Source organism: Solanum lycopersicum, chromosome 8 (assembly GCF_036512215.1).
Source record: "Solanum lycopersicum chromosome 8, SLM_r2.1".
Lineage (NCBI taxonomy): Eukaryota > Viridiplantae > Streptophyta > Magnoliopsida > Solanales > Solanaceae > Solanum > Solanum lycopersicum.
In genome coordinates, this window is record NC_090807.1 from 48,487,186 (window position 1) to 48,510,424 (window position 23,239).

Genomic DNA, 23,239 nt, shown 5'->3' on the forward strand with positions numbered 1-23,239 from the left:
CATCTCACCATCCCCAGCACGGACGATATCCATGTTCTCAACTTATACTCAATCTCATATTAATGCATGTGCACAATATTATTTCAAACAAACTCAATTATCACAACTATACGAGTGTAACAAATAAAACACAATCACACAAGGAATTTAAGTCAATAATAAATAGGACAACGCCCATATGCTTTCGCATTCACAAATTACAATCCATATTCTATAGAATAACTTTCCCTTTATAACACTGATATTCGTACCAATGCCCCTCACAACATTAGTATGGGACACCCATTTTTCACCCTTACCCGTTGTCTATTCCGTTTTAGTCTTTAATTTTAAAAACATCCTTCAACAAGCCTTGAAAAGTCTTAACATACCTCGAATGTTAATCTTGTGCCATAAATCCTCAAGATTTTGCCTTTTCCTTTTGTAAAGCTTGAAGACGTTCACCATCTACCGCATTTGCATTATTCGTAAGCAAAAAAATATATATACATCACTAGAGCTATACCTGTATTCTGAACCCCAAAACTCATTCAACCTTATGATACCAAAACTAACATCCATGATATATAATTAAAGTCATAAATTTGGATGTCGTCTACTATGTCAAGTCTCATATTCCTAAATTTTAAGCTTAGAGTTAAATACACTAAATAACAAACCATAATAGTTTTGATATAAACTAGGCTTACTAATTAGTAGTGAGTCACAAGAACAACATCAAAAATTAAACGAAAAATAACAAAAACTAAAAATTTCCATAACTTCTATACTTTAGTTCCTTTAGCTTTATTTATATTATATATTCCTCAGTTAAAATCTTACCAACACAAATTTATAAATTTAACTTAATCAAATAAACACAATAAGTCAACAAAATCGTCTCATATACCAAGAGAAAACTTATGCTACTGTGCAATAACAAGAGAAAAATCCAAAACCTTTATACCCTTTTTATTCCCCTTTTCTTTTTATGGAAAAGCGCCTAAAATATCCTTGGAGTATTGAAAATGGTACAAATTACCCTCCATCTACCTATTGGCTCCAAAATACCCTTATCATCGACCTATTGACTCCAAAATACCCTTGCCATACACCTTTGGGTTCAAAATATATCATATATTTAATTTTTTTAAACATCAAACTCTTTAAATATTTTTTTAAATACTTGGCATTCAACTATTGGTTAAAGTTTAATTTATTAATATTATTCATAAACAAACCCACTACTCACCCATTAATAACTAAAATCCCACCCAATTAATCATCCAATTATAATATCAAAATCGCCATAAACACTACTAAAACACAATTAAATTAAAGATTACTGAAAAATGACATAAAAAATTACTCGAGTCCGAATCGAAGCCCCAATTAAATTTAGATTGAGCCACTTATTTAGGAGGACACTTTCAATTGAATTCTCTTTCAAGATTTAATTATAAATTTATGATTAAAGGTAAAGAAGTAATACATCCCGAATTAATTCATGCTTTTTTAAAATATAATTTTATAAATATTTATGATTTGTTTTATAACCTTTAGTATGTTATTTTGAAAAAAATTACCTACGAAGTAACATCACATAATAATACGTAAGAATAATTAAGATAAACATTGTCAGACTCTTATGTTTATCGGTAATTTTTGTTTAGAAACTTGAATGTATGATAATTTACTTCTATAGATATTTTAACCTCAATTTTTTAAAAACACTCAATTGATAGTAACTTTTCTATTTTTGCATTAATATTGTGACATGTTTATTAATTTGGAGGTGTTTAATTAATAATGGTTGAGTAGTGGATTGATTTATAAAATATACTAATAAGTTAAATTATAAAAAATAGTTTAGCGCCACGTATTTAAAAAAAATATTTAAATAGTTTAAATGTAAAACCGTTAAATAAGTGGTCAATGTTGAACAAAAAAGGTGGATGACAAGGGTATTTGGAGCAAATAAGTGGGTGAGAAGGGTATTTGGGAGCCACCTGGTGGATGGAGGGTAATTTTGTACCATTTCTAATACTTTGAGTGTATTTTAGGCCCTTTTCCGTTCTTTTTAAACCTAAGTCACATAATAATTATGATTGGCCCACATTAGCGACGCCCTAGTGCCTCAAATTTAAGGAAATCACCCAATCTAATTAAATATTCATTTCATAAAGAAAGACTTCACTTCGTTACCGCAACAAAATTAAAGAACACAATAGAGATAATTCAACTCAATCATAACCCCTTAATACCAATCCCTTTTCTCCATTTAATAATATAATAACAAGACTATGCCACACTGACTGCCAAAGTTAGCAAATTTCCAAATCCTTAACACTTTACTATAGATAATAGTATTATATTTTTTAGAACTTATTCTAATTATGACTAAAAAAATATTAAATCCCTCTAACTTATTCTAATTATGTGGACCAGGTGATAAAAAGAATTAAATAAGTCATGGACTCGGACCATCGACTATTAATTATATTAATTATTTAATAAAATTTTCAATTACCAAATTTTCTTAGTTACTGAATAGTTTAAAATTTTTAATTCAAATTTTATTTGAAGAGTCAAAATAGACCTAGTTCTTCAAACGGCCTAGGGGGTCGTTATATCCATTGTTTTTTACCAGTCCTTCAACTGCAAATGTTGGACAAAATAGTGGGGAAGCATATGAGAATATAATTGCAATGGTACATACTTTGATATACCCTTGGGGCCCAAAATGAGTATATTAGAGTATGTACCACTACGGAAATATTCTCAGATGCTTCCCAACTAACAACATGTAATGGGTATTCAATCAGTTCAACCAAGAAGAGATTCGACGAGATTATCAAGAATTCACTTCTATTAATGAAATCAAATTCTAAACTTAAATAATATTGATATGAGGATTACTTAACCCATTACAAAAGATCTCACATATATTGATACGGATCACTATCGACGAATTCCACTCGAAATCCCTTGCCGTTCTTGGCGAAATCTTGATCTTTCTCCCTTCTCCTTCTTCTCATCTCTTTTCTCCAAAACCCTAAGCATGGATGAAATTTTTAGTCTGATCTAAAACTTATTTTTACCCATACTAAACACTTAAAACAAATTAGAAAATAAATGGGTAAAAGGAGTAGTTTTCCTTTTCTTAAATCTGGATAGGACATTCCTTACCTCAACAACCCAACATTCTAAAGGTATTGCCCCTTCATACGATATTGATAACGAGCAAAGAAGTTGCAAATATCAATTTTAAAAAGCAGAGTTTGTATTTTGATTGAAAAATTTATGCAAATGGGGATTTAATATTTATATGGTATTTGTGGGTTTAAAGAAAATGGGAGTTCAACAGTTATGAGTGCAATTCGATTATAGTTCTGCAATTTGTTTTTGTACGAGTAATTGGTTACACATAATAGTGAGTTTGACATTTAAAATTAACTTAATTATCATACTAAAAATACGTACTTTGATATATGGAGATAAATAATTAAACATTATGTGTATCGAATTATTTAAATTAAATTAAAGTTGTGCTAATTAGAGGATTTAAGATTTACCCCTTAGGTTTGAAATTTAAGAAATTGATTAAAAGAATTATGTAATTTTTTTATTTTAAATACAACCTAATAAGAGGTCATTTATTTTATAAAATAAAAGTATAAAGAACATACCAAAAGTGGTATGTATTCAACGGGAATAAAACAAAATAAAGCAAAAGAAAAATTGAAATCATAAAAAGGTAGAGCCCCATTTCATCTGCTCCGATCTAATCCGCAAACTACCGCATCTTCTCCGAAAAAAATCCAGCTTGCAGATCTCCATTCATATATAATCACCTCCACACAAACTAAATTTACATGATACACAAATTTTGTGTGAAATCATTTTATTACAAAATTTCTCAATGAAGTTATTATTCGAACCAATAGAGACTTCAATTTGACTGACTTAGATCTAAATTTCCGTAGATTTACGTGATATTCTAGAGAATTTCAGTTTATTGTCCTTTGAAATGGCCTCAAATATACTTTCTCGGGATCTTCCCAAACTTCATCCAATCTTAATCGGGCTTAATCCAGATAAATCTTCCATTCCTTCGACAGACATTTAGTTTTCTTTGGTTCTCACCTATGATTTATTCTCCCTGTAGGTTGAACCCCTAAAGGAGTTGATACCACTGCTTAAGACAACAAAAACACAGGTTTTGTTTCGAAGTGTACTAAATATTTCATTGTTCTAGTTCTTGCATATCAACTTAGTCTGTTACACAATTCCTTGTTGTTGATACATTTACTTAACTTTATGTCACCCTATTTTAGCGTAGTCCTTATTTTGAACTTTTATTATCCGAAAATTATGAATTTTTGATATTTCTACTACAATTACTTTAGCCTTTTGCAGAATCTCATGCCAATTGTTAAATTGTTGCCTATTTATACCTGCAAATTCAACAATATGATTTGTAGAAAAGTATGCTAGGATTGTCCCCTTTTGTGAATGTATGCCATATCTCCACCTCCTTATTAATCAGCCAGATTTTTATGTACCTAACATCCCAAGCTATCAACCATGGAACCTCCTAGTTTCAATTTAATACTTGTTGAGTCAATAGAGAGTCTGTCTCAATGACCAGTGGAACTTTATTATTATGCAAACAATAATCCAGATCCATTTTGATAGCTTTAATTTAAGACTCAATAACTGATACATCTTTTAATAACCTAGTCTCAACATAAAGGAAGGCACCTTCTTTATTTCTTACAGAGAAGGCAAAGAATCCATCACAGACCCATCTGTGTTATAAGTTCCACTGGAAGGATGAATCAATCTAACAACCTTTTAGTTGATTAGTGGTGAATACTCCTCAAAGAACTTCAGAATTAGGGACTAAGTTTTAGGCATCCATTTCAACCAAGGATATCTACAACCAATAAATATATGTTTCTTTAAATCTCAAACACTAAATCTAGCATACTCATTTTCCTCATGATTGATAAAGTTTCTTCTTTTCCATCTGCTCCATATAATAAATGCAAGATATGCCTTAAAAACTAGTTTCAGTTTTGTAGAGTTGTTAGCATTCCACCAATCCTCCAGAACCTGCCTAAGCTGAACCACATGAAATTAGCCTATACAGAATAGAAAGTCCTAAATTTCCACCAGAGTTTTGTTACAAGTATTTCGACATATCAAATAAAGATCTGATTCCCAAACTTCCCTCACTCTTTGGAACACAAATATGATCCCAAGTAATCTAGTGAGTGGCTCTGCCTTCCTCTTTAAAGTTCCATAAGAATTTAGCAAAAACCCTATGAATATCATAAATAACACATTTCGGAGGGCTAATAGAAGATAAAAGGTAAATAGGCATACTTTGAAACACATGATTTATCAGAATCATTCCCCCCCCCCCTTAAAAAATTGCAAAATCTTCCCTTTCCGTAATTGGAGCGTATTATGAATTTATTTGATCAATTTTTGAAAAGTTTACCTTCTTTTTTTTAACATGGCTAATAGAACAACGCAAATACATCAAAGGAAACTTTCATTTAGAGAATCTTTTAACTTCTTTAACAACCTGAACATAAGTTTGTGTAGCTTTGCTAAACATATAATAAGAACTCTAGATCTTATCAATAACTTTACCAGATTAATGTTGATATAGTGTCGTGGTCTTCATAATCAGCTGTAAGGATCGTCTATCTTCTGCAAAAATGATAATTGTATTATCTTCATATGCCAAATGATTAAATTTTTCATTTTACTTGGTTAGTCCATAAAACATAAAATCGGATCTTCCAAAAAACTTGTTAAGAGATAGAGATAAAAAATCCCTAGTCAAAATAGAAAGAGCATGAGATAGAGGTCCCCCATATTCAATCCCCTGGTAGAATGAAAAAAGCCATGTGCTTGACAATTATTTAGTACCGAGTAACAATAATTAGCCAAAATCCTCCAAAACTCATTAGTCACATTATAATTAAAACCCAACCTTCCTAGAACTTTAATCATGAAATTCCAGTCAACTCTATCATAAACATTGTCCATATCCAACTTAATAACCACATTAGCTAGTTTACCCCTCAGTCTAATTTCAAAAACAATTTCTTGTGCTAAAAGAACATTTTGAAAGATATTTCTACCCTTAAAAAAGCCACAATTATTCTGACAATCATCCTTGGGAGAAATCCTTTTAAGCTATCATGAATAAGTTGAGATATGATTTTATGAAGATAGTTACTCAAACTAATTTTTCTAACATCCTAAATGGAATTCACCACATCCTTTTTAGATCTAGACATAGAAATTGCTTATAGACTCATTAACATACAAATTATGCACATATACTTCATAGATTAAAAAGTTCCAAAGACATTGAGGAAAGGATTAACATTGCAGAAGTAGTTTACTGGACTTTGATTCTTCTATGGAGATAGGTTATGATTTATTCTATTTGATAGATAGACTCGTAATAGTGATTAATATGCATTGAGTGATAATGTGATGTTCTGTATGTACTTGATTGTGTGATTGTGTGGTTTGGATAATATATATGTTATTTCTGAATTGTCTCAAATCTTGAGACCATGAAATATATAATCTTTAACCCTCTCTATCATAGTGATACCTTGAATAAAGAAGGCTATATTAAATATTATTAAAGAAATGAACAGTGGTGATAATAAATGATAAATTATTAATATATTTTTTGATCGGGGTGTCATGTTTTGACATGGTATTATTTGATTAGGGTGTAAAGTTCTGAAACTGTATTATTTTATTGGGGTGTCATGTTCTGACACAATATTATTTTATTGGGTTGTCATGTTCTGACACTCTAATATTAAAGAGGAAACATATTGAATTAACTTAATGTACTCAATCTCAAAGAATCCATTTAAAAAATGAGCGTCGTGTGGAGGGAGGAGTCCAAATGTGCGTGCTTGATATCATTATTGATGACGACTTGCTTTTGTTGTCACTTGTTGATGTCGTTTATTGTTTATCATATGCTAAGTGCTATAGTTTATTTTATACTATTACTTTATGCATACTAGTTACTATTTTTAGTCGGCTGATAATATCTACTTGGCACATGTTGCAATGTACAGGGCTCTACTTATGTTTTTCTTTTGTGCAGTGCATCGAGTGTACTAACAATGAAAATTTCCCTCATCTCTAGGGTGGGCTGAGGTTAATAGGATCTTAGTTTAATTAAGGCATGTATATGACATTTAAGTTAAAGTCTAGGGGTTTCCAATACATTATCTCACTAAAATTTCAAAATTACTAAAATTGGCCCAACCTTTTACACTTCTTCCTCTTCCATCTAGGTTCGCCATTAATAATATATTTTACTTCTTTCTTCCACCTCCTACTCTTTTTTCATTTCATTCTTCTTCCTAGTTGTTTATACTTTTCTTTAAAATTCAATGTGCTGCAAACGTGAATCATTTCAAGCGAATTATATAAAAAAGACTCGAAACATCAAGATGATTCCATTGCTAAATTTTGAGACTACTTAAATATGAATTTGAGTTGATCGAGATGAATAGTCAATGTATACTTCATGTATAGTGAAAATATATTTAGTTTTTGAATATATCATAATGTATATTCAATGTATAATTCATATATAGGTACCTTATATTATATAGTAAGTATACTTTATGAGAAAGGCTCAAAAATAGCCCTAAACTATCAGAAATAGATTACATTTACCATTTTAACTCGTCAATTCATCACCAATTATGGATCCATTCACATATTTGAAATCATAAACATAATAAAATAAGAACCAATCTTTACTAACCTACGACCTTAAAAATCCACATTGTAACCCAACAAGGAAATCAACTTCGAAACCCAGCCGCAAAGTGAATAAATTTGTGAATCATTTCTTACCCTACCCACGAAAAATGGGGGGAAATGAGTGAAATTTGATCTTATGAGAAATGAGTGGAAAATTAGATATTAGAGAACTTATTAGTCTATATGGAAGTTTGAAATCTTTGGCACTTATGCGGCATCCATGGGGCACTTAACATACTTATGTTAACTAGAGAGTAAGTATGAATCCATACATTGCCTAAAAGGGTAATTTTGAACTACAATTTAGTTTGATAACAAATTTGAGCAATTTCCGATAGTTAAGGGGTATTTTTGAATCTTTTTCTTATACTTTATATGACTTTACCAAACCATAGTTCATAATCAATCTATATAGTTTTTTTCAAATTATACAACTATATATATTTGTAAACTAATTACTAATTTATATTATATGTAATTGATACTATTTCTAAAATATAAGATCAAAATAAAACAATACTCTTAAATTAAGTGTCATTATAGTATTTTTCTCAAAAAGTCTTACATAAATACATCGGATTAACTCATAACCTACTCACACTCTTCAGTTACTTGGTGCAAAAAAAATATTTGAAGAAGCCAAAGACGTCATTGGAGGTTAAGCTCACGGTCCTTTTCTTCTTTGTTAACCTCTTATTTAGATTGCATAGTCCTGCCACTAGCTAAGGTTGATGAATTCCTGTATGTTTTTTTTACTAATTGGCATTACTTGTTTATCTGTTGAACATTTATCTATTTTGGAAAACAAATGAAAAAACTATACACATATGATAAGTGGACGAAGTTTTGATGTTTTTTCCGATGAAATGATTGGTGGAGGAACTTTTTAGCTGTCATTTTGTTCAGATTTAACATGCGACGATGAAAAAAAGTATTTTTTTTGTTTTTTTATCCTCAAATTTTTTCTGATGAAACTAAGGTTAGGTTTTTTTTGTGCGTTTGTGTGGAGGAATGCATGCTTTCTTTCACTTATAGATTTTATATATAACGCAAGTTAGCCATGAAAATTGAAATAATTTGAAAAACTTTTTCACCTCCAATTTAAATTCAAAACCAAACACAAATTTGATTTTCAAGCATCATTATTCAATTTGATTAATAATGATTGAAAATTGGAGTTCTTTTTGAGTATTTTGTAGTGACAAAAGTTAAAACAACTTGAATTTTATGGCCAATTAGTTGCAAAGGAAGAAAAGATGTTAAGTTATTCATGAAATTTGAAATAAGTTATAGAATGAAATAAGGTATAAAATTCTTTTCTTGTAAAAAAATAAATTTGAAATAAAGGTATGAAATTGATAGAGAATCATATAACTAGTGGAACGATTGATACATATCGGTTTTTTTTACGTTAACTTCCCTTTCCTTTTTCTTTTGGGTTCTCTTTGTTGAGGAGATGATTATTAGAATGCCGAATTTTTATACATATGAGATGTTGTCTGTGACTAGTTGTCTATAGATATTGGTGATGTAGAGATGGTGGATGCCAAAAATAATGTCCTTGCTAGTGATGTCATAGTTTCCAATGAGTCATCGTTCAAGTACGAAAATATTGATAAGAAAGAAGGATTGATTGAGATAAGCAATGTTGAGCTGGTCCTCCATCTCACACGTAGCATTTTTTCAAGTCCTCTCTCTTTGAATACCTTTGGTCATCTATATTTTTCTCAACATTGCATGATCCAATCAAACCTTCTATCTTAACATCATTATTATACTTGACCGGGGATTAATTGGACACTACAACATCACTAGCGGGAACATCCTTTTCGGCATCCACCATATCTACATCACCCTTATCCATTATGGTAACTAGTCACATGAAACATATGTATCAAACTTCGACATTATAATACCCATCTTCTGAAGAAAAAACATCCAAAAGAAAAACAAGATGGAAAAAATAACATCCAAAAAAAACTGATATGCATCACTTATTGCAGCTGCTACATGATTCTCTACAAATTTAACACCTTATTTTTTAAAAAAAAATAAACTTTATATCTAATCTCATTCAATAACGTCATCTCAAAATATATGAATGACTTAGCTTCTTTTTTTCAGTTGCCACTGATATCTATGGCAGGGAAGAAAGACTCCAAAATATATAACATGATTGGCCATAAAATTCAAGTTCTGTTCATTTTTTTTCAATCCAAATTACTCACAAAAACTCAAAAACAATTATTTCAATGTAACATTCACAACCAAACCAACTCTTATTATGAATAATCATTTTTCACTATATATATAATAAAGTGAATAATTATGATTGAAACAGAGTTATGTTTGGTTGTGAATATAAATTTGAGTTGATTGTTTTTGAGTTTGTATGATTTATTTGCAGAGAAAAAAGTACTTTCAAAAGAACTCTCTCAATTTGTATGGCCAAAGTGCATATATATAAAATCTATTAGCAAAAGCATGCATTCCTCCACACAAACACACAAAAAACCCTAACCCTAATTTCATCCAAACAAAAATTAAGTTTACAAAAACAAACAGAAAAAAATCATGTTTTTCATCGCCGTATATTAACTCTAGATAGAATGAAAACTAAAGAGAGGTCCTCTCACGAACCAAATAACTTGAAAAAAACATTGTAACTCCATCCACATTTCACAAGAGTTTAGTTATTTGTCTTTTTTAAAAAAAACAGAGCAACATTCAACAGATAAACAAGTAATGCCGATGAGTAAAAAAACATACAATAATCCATAAAATTGAGCCATATGTAGGAATCTTCAATCAAAATTGGAGGTTGATGAAGCAAAGTAGCTTGACAAAGAAGGAAAAGATTGTGAATTTAACTCTCCAATGACGGCTTTTGCCTTTTCAAATATTTTTTTTGCATTAAGTAACTCAAGAATGTGAGTAGGATGTGAGTTAATTCCTTTGTCTTTACGTTAGACTTTTTGAGAAAATAACTAAAATAAGAATTAATTTAAGAGTATTGTTTTATTTTGGCCATATATTTTAGGAATATGAATTTCAATTATATATAATAAATTAGTAATTAGTTTATAATAATACAATCATATAATTAAAAAATATTCAATAGATTAATTGATTATATGCTATAGTTTGCTAAAAGTCATGTAAAGCATATACTATCTATATAATATAACGTACCTATATATGAGTTATACGCTAAATATACATTATAGTAAACTCAAAAAATTATATATGGTTTAACTTTATATGAAGTATACATTGACTATATATGAAGTATATATTGACTATTTAATCTCGATCAACCCACATTTACCTTTAAATAATCTAAAATTCTATATATGAAATCCTTTCGATGTTTCAAGTCTTTTGATATTGTCACGAACCAAAAATGGACGTGATGGTACTCCTCTTATTTCACCAAGACAAGTCAGCCTAAATCTCAACATTACAATAAAATGCAGAAATTTTATGTTAAACTTAAAAATACCCCCAAAATCTGGTTGTCACGTGTATAAGAATCTAAAATATTTTAATTGAATCAAGAGAAAAAAAAAGTCTTGTATCACATTGTTTCTAGAGTAGAACAAAAACATAAACAGGAGAAAGAAGGTCTACTGTGATGACAAACAGTTACCTCACAAATCTCCAGGTAACCTCGAAGAAGAAGAGAATCTATTAGAAAGGGAACAAGCAAACCTCTAAACACAAGTTAAGGGGAAAAATTGTAACATCTCATAACCCGAAATAGCTAGGATTAATTAAAGAAACTAAGAATGGTTATTTTTTGAAAAGATAGGAGAAATCTAGAAAAGAAATTTCCTAAGTGTAGTTTTGGTCATTTTGAAACGGCCATAAATTCTAAATCAAGATGAGTTAGGTGAGTTTTTTTATATTGGTAGAAATCTCTTGTAGAGATTTTTCCAACTCCACCGAGCGTGCAGATTTTTTACAATGTATGAGGGAGAGTTTCCTATTGGAGATTGGGATGTTGGATTTAGGAAAAATCGAATCTTGATGTTAGTAAGGGTAAATTGGTCTTTTCACCCTAGTATTTCCTAATTTGTTTTAAGGTTTTATTAGGCGTAAAACTATGCCTAATGTATGTTTTAGAAAATTTAAATAGCTTGGGGCTTGGGAAAAAAGAGAAGAGAAGAGGGAGAAAGGAGAAAAAAACAATAATTCGTTAAAAATGCCAAGAACCTCAAGTGAAATTCATAGGGGGTGATCCAAAGAGTTTAGGGTTGGATCCATAGAAATTTAGAAGGTTTAAAATTGAAAATCTGAGACGAAGAGTATGAATTCCCATCTGACATACCCTGAGTGCCGAATCTATCAGAGCCCCTTAGGGCAGGCTCTGTTAGCTCTGTAAGTTCTGGCGCGCCGCGCCATCCAGAGCCTGTCAGGACAATCTCTGTCAGTCAGGCTTTGGCGCCTTGCACCTCTCAGAGCATCAGATTCACCTGGAGATCTCATTTTCCCACCATCTCCTGCTATTTCGTAGGTGATGTATCTATAATTTCTATTTTATTCCAACACTTTAAAGTACATCTAAACATCATGAAATCATCCATATTCATGAGATGATGAACCTTTAATCCATAATTCAATTAAAAATAAATTAGGTTGAAAGTAAAGGATGTTAAGAATCAATTCTAAAGCTATGAAAAGAGTTAAAATAAAGTTTCTTAAGATTTCCTAGAGTTTTATTTAAAAATTGTTAACTTCATTTTAAGGCTCAAGTTTCGAGTTAGAGAAAGAATAAATATTGAAGTCTTTCCTTCAAAAGATATAGGGGAGCTAAGTATTCCCCTAAAGAGTTCATTAAGATAAAAAGTTTCAAGTCAAGGAAAGAGTAAAGAGTTGAGTTCATTTACCAAAAGACATAAGGTAACAAACTATTCCCTAGGAAGTTTATAAATGTTTGTACATTTAAGTTTAAAAAAACTGATATTTCCCAATAGAGTTTTAAACAGGAAAAGAGAACATTGATTCAATGAAGCCTTTTTAAAGCTAAAAAGGTTTGAGAAAATTATCTTAACCTAGAGGAAGGACGTTATTTTTGAAACATGAGCTAAATATTTTTTAAGGTAGTATTAATCACCAATGTGGGGATGAGAGTTCATATTAACTCAAGACTCCATGTAAACCATATAGACTTCATGGGCATTAGCAGGTCATATTTTTGATGATCACATTAATTTATATAGTAGATCCACTAAGTTGAGGATGTCCTGTGCGACCGCAAAGTATAGGACAGTTCTGGGAGTGTGGGCAAGACGCTGCAGCAGTTCTTAGGCTCATAGTGGTGGTTGTCGGTTCAAGAATTTTCCCAAGAACTATATACAATCGCATATAAGTAAAGTTGAGTTGCTGTTATATTTTCTTTAAAGAATAAAGTTATTTACTGTTTTACAAGCTTTATATATGCATATTACTTGTGTTTTAAATTTCTTTATATACATTCATTGAGTTGAGCTGAGCCAAGGTAACTTAATCTTATTCTATCAAGCATAAATTGTTGTTTAGGATTCCAACTTGCGTACTCGTACATTGAATGTATTGATACCATTTGGCCTGCATCGTCTGATGATGAAGATGCACGTAACTAGGATCAGCACGGGGTGTTTCGTTGATCCAGTAAGCAGCTCAAAGTCAGTTGGTGAGCGTTCCTTCATTTGGAAGAACATACTTATTATATTATTTTGTTATTTGATTTAAGTTTTTGTTGTTATGATTATTGTGGATCCTGTCCTAGCATTCATCTTTGTTTTAAAAGACTTAATAGACAAACAACGTTAGTTTTTCCTTAATCTTTTCATTCCTCTTGTAATTTATTAAGACTTGAAGTTTCCATTTTGTCTAGCTATTATATTCAAAGTTATTTATTGAGATTATAATTTTTGTTACCTCTTCCACTGAGTTAAGTAAGCCAAGCGAAGGTACGCTTAAGGCCAAAATAGTAATTGGGTGTCGGCCAGTCCAGGGTATAGACTCGGGGCGTGAAAAACTTGGTATTAGAGATCAAGTTTCAAGAGTCCTAGGATCATATGAAGCTCTATCTGTAGAGTATTCGTCATCAGTGTGAAGCGCGCAACACCTGTGATAAGGCAAGAGCGACATTTATTGATTTCTTCACTTCTTTCATAATTCCATTTGTTCTTTAGAGTTTATCTCTACAAATTTTACCTCAAATTCATGATTGCACATGTTTAAGATCATCATGCATCCACGAAGAGCAGTTAGAGGTTTACCAACTAGAAGGAATGTCGGAAGCTAGAGGTACCTAATGCACCAAATTTGCAACCTCAAAGATAAGTCACGAACACTAAATTGCGTGAGCCTATCCGGAGTCTAAGCCAAGTGGTGATTAACCAAGTAAGGCAACAAAGAGGAGCTCGAAAAGAAGGTCTGTAAGTTCAAAGATTTGGAATTCTTGAGGATAAATCCCCCAAACTTCAGTTGTTCGAGCAATACTGAAGATCCGAAAAACTCTGTGGAAGAACTGAAGAAGGTGTTTGAGGTGATGCATGTTGCTGACACAGAGAGAGTTGAGCTAGATGCTTATCAACTTAAAGGCATTGCTATAACTTGCTTTGATCAGTTGAAGGAGGGTAGAGATGAAGATGCACCACTTGATAGTTGGGCTTGTTTTGAAGAGGCCTTTTTGGGGCACTTTTTTCCCTGAGAACTGAGAGGGTCCCAAGTACGCAAGTTCCTCACCCTTAAACAGGATTCGCTATGTGTGCATGAGTATGGGATGAAGCTCACCCAACTATGTCGCTATGCTCTTGAGATTGTTAAGGATATAAGGAGCAAAGTCAGTTTATTTGTTGCTCGCTTTGGTCGTGCTTCAAGACAAAAAGATAGGGCTGCCATGTTTATTGGGGACATGGACATTTCACGGTTTATGGTCTATGTACAAAAAAGTTGAAGAATAAAAGTTGAAGGATAGAGTGGAGTACAAGAACAAGAAATCTAAGGCTGTTAATGAGTCTGTTCAACTGAAGGGTGGTTCAAGTTGACCATAATTCCAAAAACTGAAGGGGCATGAACCATCATTTGCTTGTGCACCTGTGTTCATAAACAGAGGTGACTATAATGGCCAGAATTCTAAGATTTTCAAGCCAAGACCACCCCAATCTCAAGGCAGTGTTGCAAAAGGAAGAGGTTGGGATCTAACATGTTCTAAGTATGGTAGAAGTCACCCTGATAAATGTCGTAATGGCCAGAAAGGTTGGTTCAAGTGTGGTCAAGCGGGTCACTTCATGAGAGAGTTCCCAAAGAATTAGCTAGGTGGTTAAAATCAGGTAAATAGAAATGAATCATTAGCACTTTCTCCACAAGACACTGATGTAGCTAGAGGATCCACTACTGGCAATAGTGGAGGGGCAAACCGTCTCTATGTGATCACTAGCCTCCAAGAGAAATTGAACTCGCAAGATGTTTTCACGGGTATGATAAATTATTTACTTTTGTTGTTTATGGTTTGTTAGACCCACGAACAAGTTTATCTTTTGTAACTCCTTATGTTGCATATCAGTTTGATATTCTTCTTGAGAAACTTTGTGAACCTTTTTTGTCTTTTAACCCTTGTTTGTTAGCCAGTCATAGAGTGGAGTAGTAGCTCAGTAGTGCCTAAGGGTCGTTTTATTTCATACCTAAGGGCGGAAAGTTAGGTTCAAAGGAATGTAACTATCACTTTGTATGAATCAGTGACTCAAGTGTTCAAGTACATTCCCTTCAAACAGTTCCTATAGTAAAAGAGTCCAGAAGTTTTTCTGCATGATCCACCTGGAGTCCGTCCAGAAAAAGAGATAGACTTCGTCATAGATATCATTCAAATACTCAACCTATATCTACTACGCCATATAGAAAGGAACAAACATATTTAAAAGAGCTGAAAGAAAAGCTAAAAGATCTGTTAGATAAAGGTTTTATTCAACTAAGTATCTTACCTTGGGGCGCTTCAATCCTATTTGTGATAAAGAATGATAGTTCCCTTAAGATGTGTAAAGACTACTGCCAATTGTTTAAGGTGACCATGATGAATAAGTATCCTTTTGCAAGGATATAAGATATTTTCGATGAGCTTTAAGGTGCTTCATGCTTTTCAAAAATTGATCTCAGATCATGCTACCATCAGTTGAAAGTTAGGGAACGTGACATCCCAAATACAACTTTTATAACAAGGTATTGGCATTATGAGATTTTAGTTATGTCCTTTGGTTTGACAAATGCACCAGCAACATTCATGGATCTTTTGAATAGAGTCTTCAAAACTTATTTAGGTCTGTTTGTCATCATTTTTATCGATTACATAATTGAAAGATCATGCTAGTCACATAAGAATTTTCATGCGTACTTTTAAGGAAAAGGAGCTATATTACAAGTTCTCCAAGTGTGAGTTTTCCCTTAAGTCTGTGTAATTATTAGGCCAGATTTTTTGCGGTGATGGGATAAGAGTTGATATCTAAAAGAGAAACGAAGTTCAAAGTTGGCCTAGACCCAAATCTCTTGTCAAGGTTAGGAGTTTTTAAGGTTTGACTGGCTATTATAGAAGATTTTTTGAAGGGTGTTCGGCTATCTCGCCTCTTCTGGCCAAGTTAACTTAGAAGACCTTAAAGTTTCAATGGTCCGAAACTTGTAAGAAGAGACTTCAGGAATTGAAACAGAGGTTGACTAGTGCTCCATCTTTGACCTTATCGGAGGGTACTCGAGATTTTATGGTTTATTGTGATTCATCATAGTTTGTTTGTGCTGTGTTTTAATGCAGAATGGGAAGGTTATACCTTATGCCTCCGAAAAATTGAAGGTTCACGAAAAGAATTGTCCAATTCATGACTTAGAATTAGCTACATTAGTTTTTTTTTAAGATATGAAGTCACTACTAGTATGACATTCATATTGACCTATTCACTAATCACAAAAGCCTCCAATATCTGTTCACCCCATAGGAGCTAAACTCATACAGAGGAGGTGGTTAGAACTACTCAAGGATTATGAACCTTGTAATTCTCGTATAGAGGAGGTGGTTAGAATTACTTAAGGATTATCACATGAGAATTATTTACCCCCCAGGTAAGGCTAATGTAGTTGTTCATGCCTTAAGAAGGTTATTCATGTGGAGTACCCTCATGTTGAGGAAGAGAAGAGGGAGTTGGCTAATGATGTGCATAGATTTGCACACATGGGAGTAAAACTTATGGATTCCACAGAAGGAAGAATAGTGGTGACCAATGGTATTGAGTTATCCTTAGTAACGTAGGTGAAAGAGAAAAAAGACCAACATTCCATTTTGCTCGACTTGAAGGAAATATTCATATGCGAAGAGTATTTGCTTTTGAAAAATAGGGAGATGGTATGCTAAATTATCAAGGTACGCTGTGTGTATCAAGGGTAAATGTATTATAAGAGAGGATACTCATAGCTGTAAGTATTTCATTCATCCGAGTTCCACCAAGATGTACCTCAATTTGAGAGAGGTATATTGGTTGTAGGGCATCAAGAAAGGAATTGTTGAGTTTGTTGCTAAGTACCTAAAATGCAAGCAAGTGAAAGTAACACCAAAGGCCTGGAGATTATCTCAGGCTATAGAATTTCTGAAATGTAAGTGGGACATGATTAATATGGAATTAACACAGACATGCCAAGATCTTGCATGAAACATGATTCTATTTAGGTGATTCTCGATAGAATGACAAAGACAACTCATTTCTTTCTCCAAAAGACTACTTATTTGGCCGAGGATTATGCTAGGTTTTTCCTTTGAGAGGTGGTGAGACTTCAGGGAGTTCCAGTCTCCATCATTTCAGATAGAGGTTCACAATTTACTGCACAATACTAGAAATTTTGCCAAAAAGGTTTGGTTCAAAGGTGAACTTAAGCACTGCTTTCATCATCAGACTGATTGACAAGCAGAGGGTACTATCTAGTGCTTAGAAGATATGTTGAGAGATAAATCCAATTGACTTCAAAGGGAATTGGGATGATCACATTGTGCTAATTGAGTTTGCTTACAACAATTGCTACCATTTGAGCATCTAAATGGCTCTATACGAATCTCTTAATGGGAGAAGATTCAGATGTCTTATTGGGTGGTTAGAAGTTTGTGAAGCAGGGTTGATAGGACCAGATATATTTCATCAAGATATGGAGAAGGTTAAAGTGATTAACGAGCGATTGAAGACGGCATCGAGTCAGTAAATGTCCTAGAAAGATGTTAGGGGGAGGCCGTTAGAGTTTTGGGTAGGCAATTGGGTATATCTAAATATGTCACCCATGAAGGGGGTTATGTCGTTTTGTAGCACAGGGAATCTTAGTCCTCGGTATATTAGACCTTATAGAACATCCATGAGAGTTACTAATGTAGCGTATGAGTAGAAGCTACCCCAAGAGTTAGCATCAGATCATCCCCTATTCAATATTTCTATGTAAAAGAAGTTTATGGGTAATCCTTCACTGATTGTGCAAACTTATAATGTTGGTATTAAGGTTAGCTGATCCTATGAAGAAATTCAAGATCAAATTTTGGATCGTCAAATTCGCAAGTTGAGAACAAAGAAAGTTTCATCAATCAAAGTCCTTTGGAAGAATCAATTTGTTGAAGAAGCAACTTGAGAAGCTTTGGAGGATATGAAAAAGAGCTACCCACATCTCTTCGAATGCGGAGAGAATTCATATCAAGGTACTAATTCTCTTCTTAGCACTTTATAAGACTATGAGAGTAAGCATTTATCATTTCCTTTTGGTTTTTGAGTGCTAAATGATGTTACTACACTTAGCTTAGCGAAAGAGTTCTCATTCAACGACGAATGTTCCCGAGGGAGAGATATTGTATCATCTCGTTTCCCAAAATATATAGTATTAAACAAATAAACTAAGAATAGTTATTTTTGGAAAGAATAGGAAAAATAGAGAAAAAAAATTCCTAAGTATAAAAGTGAGTTTTGGTAACTTTAAGGCGACCATAACTTCTAACTCAGGATAAGTTAGGTAAGTTCTTTATATGGTTGGAAATCCCTTGAATATATATTCTAACGCTGCTGAGTTTATGAATTTTTGATATCATATGAGGGAGATATGCCCATCGCATGTTGGGTTGTTTGATTGAGGAAAAATACTATCCGGATGTTAGTACAAGAAAGTTGTCTTTTCACCCTACTATTCCCTAATATGTTTAAAGGGCTTATTGTGTGTAAACTAATACTAAAGTAAGTTTTATAAAATTTAAATACGCTTAGGTATTTGGTGCAAAGAGAAGATAAGAAGGAGAAAGGAAAAAAGACAAAGAATTCATCAAGAACTCCAAGAACCTCAATTCATGTTCGTCAAAGGGTGATCTCGATAAGGTATGTGAGATAATTCTTTGTTGGGTTCTTCCACCCACCCAACGACATGCTTAAATCAGCGCAAGTATAGTAGATTGCAAGTTGAACATTGAAGTTCTTCATAAAAATCTGTTGAATTTTTTTTGTTGAGTAGTAGTATACCTTTGGTTGTTGATTCGTGTTTACGACTGTTTTACGAGTCTAACATTTTGGATATTGAGAATTTTAGTTATCCTTAATCAAGACATAGGGTGCTTCTCCTACCAGAGCTCTTTAGGCTAGGCTCTATATGACAAAGTTCAGAATGCCGCGCTAGCCAATGCCTCTCAAGACAGTCATTCAGGACAAGCAGAGCCTCTCACCTAGAGATCTCATTTTCCTCAATCTTTATGTACTAGTTCTTAAGTGATATACCTATAATTTATAATTAATTCTAACACTCTAAAGTACATCTAAACCTTATGAAAAATTCATCCACAATCATGAAATCATGAACATTGAATTCACAATTTAATTCAAGGGAAGTTAGGATCAATGTTAAGTAAGTTAAAAAGTCAAATCTAAACCTATGAAGTGAGTTAAAGTAAAATTTGTTAAAACTACCAAGAGTATTATTTAAACATTCTTAACATTGTTTTAATGCTCAAGTTTAGAGTTAAAGAAAAATTAAATTTGAAGTATTTCCTTAAAAGATATAAGGGATCTAAGTAATATACCTAAAGAGTAAATTAAGCTCAAAAGTTTCAGTTCAAGTAAAGAGTAAAGACTTTACTTCATTTCTCAAAATATATAATGTAACTAAATATTCCTTAGGAAGTTTATAATTGTATGTACATTGATGTTAAAGGGAAACTAAGATATCCCAAATGAGTTTAATACTAGAAAGAAGGAAACATTGATTCAAAGAGGGATTTTTTAAGTGAAAAAGGTTGAACCAATTATCTCAACCTAGAGGAAGTAGTTTATTTTAAAAGCATGAGCTAAAGTATATTTTGGAAGTAGCATTGAGCACCGATGAGAGTTCATATTAACTCAAGTATAACACGCTGAAAGTCCATATCTTGGTCTAGATCCTGACATGATTAACTAATTCTTACCCACTTTTTATAAGCCTAAAATTATGAATTGAAACTATGTAGGAAGGGTTAGAGTCAAAACATTAAGAAATGACTTCTAAAGAAATGTGAAATGTTTTCTAGTGTGCCTTGTCATGTTTCATGGTGTTTTAAGAGTTGGAATTTAGTGAAATTTGGTAAAAAGTTTTGAACATATATATAAGAGTGTAATTAGGTAAAAAAAAGGGTTACAACTCCCCAAGGACAAGGGACCCTTCCATTTGACCCAAAATTGTCAAAATTGGCAGTGGAAGTCCCCGATACAATGGACGAGTCGTCAATGGGTCAACAACCCATAAATGGTGTTTGTTGGTTAGGAACTACCCATATTTTCAAAATTGCCAAAAACCCTATATTTGTCCCAAACGACGCCCATGCAGGATGGGCCGTCGATAGAACGACAGGGCATAGGTCGGGGTCTCGTGGTTTTGTGGTCGAGTTTCACTGTTAAGTTTTAGTTACGTTAGATTTATTAGTTAGTTGGTTAATTAATTAAGTGAGGTTTAATGTGCGGGTAATGAATTTATTTGGGGATTATCGAAAGATTAAATCACGTTAAACAAACCCAACACCCCATAATTCCCAAACCCAATTCTCTCTACTTTCTCTCTCTCCCTCTATTAAAAGACCCAATTAAAGATAGAGATTCAAGGTTCACTATGGATTAAATACTTCATCTTTTCTTCATAAAACTCTAAGGAATCCTATGGTATGAAATCCATTCACTCTTGGGATCTGTTTCCCAAAGAGACTCTTCAAAATTTGTTTCCAAAGAAGTCTAAAAGTTTACTTTTCTTCCAATTTCGTAATTGTTCTTGCAAATTGATTTAATAATGGTTTAATTTTATTATAATTTATAGATAATGACTAAACATTAGTTAATTGTTGTAGTTGTTATTCTTATACCTAGTTCTATGGAAGAATTCATGATTGAACCCTTTTCCTTAACTATAGGTTATGAACTGGTGTTGATTTGACTTGTGATGATACAATTGAATTAAATTTTGTATAGATTTCTATCTATGATGTTATAAAGTAAATTTATGGATGAATATTGTTGTATTGATTGTAAGGTCGTGAAGAAGGCTTTGATGGCTATTTAATAAGACTTTAAGATCTTGAGTTCTTTACTTTAATGATATTGGTTTATGCTTGATGATGGTGTAAAATTGTTGTATTATACGTTATTAGATTAATAAGATGATGATATGATGATTATGGTGATATTCCATGACTATGTTGAATTGGGAGATCATGTTAAAGCTATATAGATACAAGGTTGGATGTGAATCCCTTGATTTTCTTACAATGATATGATTTTGATGTGATTATGTCACTACATGAAAGATTATATTGAAAGGAAATGTTCATGCAATACCTATTGAGAACATTACATGATATTAAAGGGGCAAGCCTCTTATGACCTTAATTAAGCTATAATGATAAGAATGACTTAATGGAATTTAAAAAAGTGACTTTAGCTAAGAACCGATCAAACTTGATAATGAGATATGTTGACTCCCCTATAAAGGGAGATTCACCCAATGGTTTTTTATGAGATGAGAACTACAATGCTAGTGGACCTGTAGAGGTTTCAATACATATTTCCTTGTTCCTTAACTATGTTTCCTCCATAGAAATACTAGTTAGTGGATAAAGCTAGAATGTTATATTCATGTTTTGGTACTACTTTGGAAAGTAGACCATATTCTTTCTTGTAGAGTTTCATGACACTGAATTCCATGTTTTTCTCATATGGTCTATGTAGGATGAGGTAAGGGGTTCTACTTAGTGTAGGCATGGGTATTTGACTCTACTTATACATTTGACAAGTTGGCCTTGAGGGGAGTCCTAGGAGGTTGTTCTTATGTCCTTATGATATGAACGAAATGCTTATGTTGACTTTCCATTTTGATGATCATATATGATGTTAGTTTCATTGATGAATATGAGATTGGCCTAAGCTTCTATACATGATGGTGACTACACATGTTGCTATGTTATATAATGTAAGGCATTTCTTATGATCTCTTTCCTTGTTTACTTGATCATGTGGGGTTATGGGGCTTCACATGAGCATTGCACTTGTAGGCCTGGGATGAGATTGTGAATAAGAGTCCTATATGCTTTGATGTTATGAACTCTTATACATGAATTGTTGTTATGAGATTACCTTAGAGTTATTCATGTTGATATAACCTTAATATTATGCTATAAATATTGGTATGGTCTTATTGATGATATGGGTCTTGTATTGGATATGAACTTGTCTTGATGATGTTGTGTATATTGACTTGTATATTCTCTTTTATGTGCATAAAAGGCTTTTAAAGTGCCTAAGCATGGTTTTGAAATAAATGTCCTTTTAAGCATGATTTCAAAGTCTTTAAGTGCATATGTTCCATTCTTAGTACAAGTGGATGTATTAACCTATATTCTTTCCCTTTTCCCAAACAATGTAGGTTCATTCCATTGAAGTGTAGGAGGCCATTTTTCAAGAAAAGTTGGAACCATTTCTTAAGTTATTGGTAGGCCATCATGTTAGGGGATATTACCATTTCTCTATTCTAGCTATGATCTTGTTATGTCTAAAGACACTTGTTGATTCCTTTCCATTGAGACTATTGATGTAAGCCTATAATGGAATGTTGTACTTGTGTATGCGATTATGCCTAACTTTGTAATACTCGTCAGATGGTTTAATGTGAGATAATCTTGTTAGAATATACTTATGTATTGGTTATGTTTTCTAAACAAGAATCCAATGTTAGCTTCAATAAATGGAGTCTATGTAAACTCCATATATTATGTAAGAGGTCTATCGATACCTCAATATATAAGCTTTTTTAATTTTATGCATCTTTGACCTATGATATGTTATGATGAATGCAAAAGTTCTTGTCTAAATCCTTTTCGAGGAAGAGAATGCCGGTTCAATCAAAAGGATGGTTTGAAAAGGTACATAGAAGAGTT

At 32.5% G+C, this 23,239-nt stretch overlaps 1 long non-coding RNA gene across 2 annotated transcripts; it reads left to right on the forward strand.

Moving 5' to 3' along the window:
* Positions 1-3,747: 3,747 nt before the first annotated feature.
* LOC109120950 (uncharacterized) lies at positions 3,748-22,992 on the forward strand. Of its 2 annotated transcripts, XR_011211103.1 has the most exons (5): positions 3,748-4,198; positions 13,351-13,483; positions 18,316-18,508; positions 19,065-19,172; positions 22,729-22,992. It is a non-coding gene; the product is annotated as an uncharacterized lncRNA (long non-coding RNA). The 2 variants fall into 2 exon arrangements; XR_011211104.1 differs by lacking the exon at positions 18,316-18,508.
* The last annotated feature ends 247 nt before the right edge of the window (positions 22,993-23,239 follow it).